Here is a 4,895-nt window from a genome sequence, read left to right as displayed (position 1 = left end):
ACAAAAAATAAAAATTTTATAAAAGTAAAAATTGTAAAAATATACTCATGGTGTAGGGTATCATATGGTCGGCCATGCCCGACTATACTTTCCTACTTGTTTTTTAACAATAAAAGTGTTAAAAAACACTAAAAACAACCCACCAAAAAAGAATTTCCAAAGAAGCGAATAAAGTAGAATTTACTCCATCGAAGTACTGAAGATGACCTGAGGAAGTTATAATTGTAACACAGGCTTGTCATAGGACAAATTCACTACATCTGAAGTCATTCTAAGGAAGTAATTTTTATGTTTTTTGGGAAGTTATTAGGAAGTGAAATTGTAATATTTTTAGTGATATTAATATTAATTAATAAATTACAAGAATTTATCAATTAACTCCAAAATAAAATTGGTTTTAATTCACAAGATTTCAGTACAAAAAAAATATTCCTTCAATTTAAAACTTGGATGCCTTTTGCTTCTTTGGAAGTCAATAAACATCACTTCCACAGAAGGTAAAGAAATTCACTTAGTGCTACTTTTGAAGTGGTGATAAATCTTATTCATTTGGAAGTACTTCGTTTTATTTTTGTTAGGAAAGATCAAAATGATGCGTGGTTTGTAACATGCAGTTTATAAAGCGCGAAAAGTTCAAAAAGCGTAAAATACATTGTTGCTTCAATGCGTATTCTGTACTTTCACCTTAAGTTTTTTGTCTGTTTGTTTGTAATCAATGGGATCACAATTCATTTCCTCGTAGGCATACACATGTTCAAATAACTAGTCACCTGTACAGTCGGCAGTGGTTAGAACTTGAGAAGAACATGTGGCAAATTTTAACAAATTGCTTTGAAAATTGCGAACTGTAGAGTAAATACAAGATTTATATGGACATAAAGAAAAACTCAGCTTAATAAAAAAGTCAATCTTTACCGACTGAAGGACAAATATATTAAAGTGTTACAGACATTAGTACATTGTGTCCATTTTTGGAAAGATATTTATACCTCTGATGTAATTAGGAGCTAAAAGGCAAAAAACTGAAAGGTTCGGATATATAGGGAAAATTGGGCCGATGCTTATACAATTTATTGACAGAGTAAACCCTGAACATATTTGGACAAGGAAGGAAAATTCAATGGTATCAAATGTATATGATACCTTTCATCAATCATCATTCAACCCAGCATACATCTCATTTCACTATTATCATGCTCCAGTCTTTTAACCGCCACTTACTCTCCCCTGCATGGGGGCTAGGTGAAAAATTGACCGATTTTAATCATTTTCAAAAGTATATGTCTTAGGTACTAAATTTCATCAAATTATCTGAAAAATTGAGCACGTTACGCTCAAGGTCTACATACAGACAATACGGACGGACAAATGGACATTGCTTAATCGTCTCAGGAAGTGATTCTGAGCCGATTGCTATATTGTAAGGTGGGTGTTGGATAAATATTTTCGGTAGTTTCAAACATGAGCACAAATGCATAATAACCTCCCCACTGTAGTGATGTAGGGTATAAAAACGGATTATTATTTTATACAATTTTACAAATAAGAAAAAAAAACTAAAACTTTTCATGTTATCTGTTTTTATTATTTTTGTTGATGGTGTTTTTTGTATATTTTTCTTTGTGGCCTAATTTTTTTCCATCATTGTCATAGTAGTTCTTAACGAAATATTATTTATTTATAAAAAAAATAATGAAGCAAAAACTTCATTTGTGTCAACACATGCAGTTTACTTATTTTATAGTAGTTAATAATTAAATGTTAGCAATTTCTTTTCTATAATTATTTATTAATTAAAAAACTTATTTTACGAAACAAATTATGAGACATGCAATAAAAAATTGGATAATGTCTTTAGTCTTACTTAAATTTTTACTGAACAAATTGCATTTAAATTTTAGTTTTAATTTAAATTAAAGTGCTATTCGAATATACATTGATAATTAAAATAATTTTCAAAGTTCTTGTGAAAAATTAAAACCAGTAGTAGAGTAACTTAATAAATTACAGTCTAAAGTAGCTGAAATTCATTTTGACTATTCGTAACAATATGGAGAAAACAAAAGTTTTTAAGACAAAACGCATAAAAACGACAGCTGATAACAAGGCAAATAGTTTCTTTATATTATAGAATTACTGACAAAAAAGTTAACAAAAGTTATTAATTTCTTTATTTTTGCTGCTGAAAAAAAAAACAAAATATTATTGTAACTAAACAATTTCTGTTTGTTATACAAATTTAATTAAGATTAAAACAAGTAAGAAGTTATAATCGGGCGAGGCCGATCATATAATGCCCTACACCTGTATGCGAATATAATGTGATTTAACTTTCATAATAAAACATTTAAGTTGAATTTTCTCAGATATACTTAAGCCATTTATTGTTTCATAAAACGGTGGATATTTAATTAAAATTTTGGAGGGAGTTTTTTATAAGGAGGGTCAAATGAGGCCCTATAATTATAAAGTTTATGAGGGTCATCAAGGCTAGTATAGAACAGGGTTTTGCAGCTTTTTTTCGAGATACGAGTATATTAAATATAATTATGAATTTAAAAGCACTATTTGGTGTGTTCATTTATATGGGGCCTAAGTGAAATAATGGACCGATTTTAACAAACAGGCCTCGTCTACGATACCATAGAAGATCATGTGCCAAATATCATTAAATTACCTCCAAAATTGCGACGTGTAGTTTGATTAAAAGGTTTACAAACTCTATTCGGGGGTGCAGTTGTATGGGGGCTAGATGAAATAACCTTTTCATAATGGTTCGTCCCAGGGACAATAGAATATCATGTAAATTTCATTGAATTATCTTTAAAATTTCGGCCTGAAGTTTGATTACAAGGTTTACATGGACGGACAGACGGACGGACGGACATAGTTAAATCGACTCAGAAAATGATTCTAAGCCGATTTGTATACTTTAAGTACAAACCCAATATACCCTACCTAATAAAGTGATGTAGGGTATAAAGAAACAATTAAAAAATTATAAACGGCCGTGTGTGACCATATGAAATACTACACCAATTAAATTTTGCCAATTATTATAGATGACAGAAACATTTAACATAATTATAATATCTAAAGTCCTACAGTTGTACGGGAGCTAGGTAAAATAGTTGAGTAATAGCAACCATTTAGCGTAGGAACAAAATGTTTCAAATTTCATCAAAATAAGGTGAAAATTGCTATGGACAGACAGATCCCACTAGAGTGATGTAGGGTATAAAATCAGTTGTTTTTTTCGCTATTTATAGATTTTGTTTTGATGCCGATTTGGCTGTCTGACCTGTAGGGGATAATAATTTTTATTACAAGTTATCATTTTCGTACGGCTGGGAACTTCTCTGCTATTGAATGAATCATGCTATAAACCAAAGTTTCGAAATTGCTATTTTTAAAGCTCTTAATGCTTAAAGCACTTCTTAAGTTTGACCCCAATATTCAAGGAGCAGTGACCTCCCAATAATTCTATGAAAAAATGAATGTTAACCATAATTTGTTTTAATATATTAAAGTTAAAATATTTTTTTCACAATGAGCAAACATAATGTAGTAGAATTTATATAACACTTTAATTTAACATACATTTATTTGCTTTTAGTCAGCAACAAGTAGTGCAAACATTTACGAGCACCTTGAAAAAAAAAAAAACTTTATAAAACATGGTGTTACAAATACAAAGAACACGCATATAAGTGAGTATTTAAACATACTTACATGAAACATATACATACATAAAATTCATGTACAAACTTAAGTTTATCTTTTCAATACTATATAGAAGTACAAACATAAGTGTATGTTCTACTAAAATCACTTTATGTAAACAAGGACATGTCTTTTATTTTTGCTCATAAAAATATCTTAAAGTGTTTGCTTGTTTCTTTTTATGTTGAAATAATACATATGTGTGTACAAATTTATACATGTTGCAAACTTAATAGTTGTATATACATATATGTATCTGTGTATCTGTTATGATAAAGTTTTCAAGATTTATGAAAGTGATTTTTTTCTCATTTTTACCACTTCTCTAAGAAAATATCAGTTCAAGGTAACATTAAAATACTTCACGATTTATATTAATACTGTTTATTTTGAAAGAAAGGTGTAAAGTACACTATATATGAAATGCTTTCAATGAAAGTTGTACAAGTACTTTGTGCTATAAAAGATATTTTTTTGAAAATCAATAAATATATAATAGATAAATGATTAAAACACTCAAAAACTTAAACAAATTAAATGAATAATGGTAAATGTAGTAGGAAGTATGAATGTATTTCATTTATTGTTTTATGACACAAGAAGTATACTTAATGGAAGTAAGACAAGTTATTTAATATTAATCATTCGCACCGTATCCATTTACAATAATAACTTTAACTTAAAACAGAAAGTTCTTGTTGTTGTTATAGATAAGACTATACAATAATCTAATTGGGGGGTTCTACAACAATGTCCAGATCTAAAAATTGGGCTACTTCAACTGGATGCGTCCATAAATCCATTGGACAGAGGGAAGTAGGGTAGGCTGAGCAGTTGAATATGTGGTGAGTGCCATGAGGGCCCTGACCACATGCAGGATATTCGTTGGGCACGCACGGTCTATACGTGACCAGTAGGCATTGAGCCTGTTGCTCTATCCTAATCTTAGTTGTGCCAGAACTACCATTGTTTTCCGCGGTAGGTTTTCTTCCGCGTCTGCTATGGGCAGTGGGCGACCTCTAAGTGAGTCATTCATGCGGTATCCTGCGACCTCGGAATTTATAGCGTCTCTATGAATGTCGTTCAAAGCTGTCGAATGCGAGGACTGCATAAATCTGCATATCTTTTCCACGTATATACGAAGATCCTTCCTGTCATGCCTCGAGGGAGTA

Source organism: Lucilia cuprina, chromosome 5, assembly GCF_022045245.1.
Source record: "Lucilia cuprina isolate Lc7/37 chromosome 5, ASM2204524v1, whole genome shotgun sequence".
In the NCBI taxonomy this organism is placed as follows: domain Eukaryota; kingdom Metazoa; phylum Arthropoda; class Insecta; order Diptera; family Calliphoridae; genus Lucilia; species Lucilia cuprina.
The sequence above is the reverse complement of the archived record's forward strand: the minus strand, read 5'-3'. Positions refer to the sequence as shown.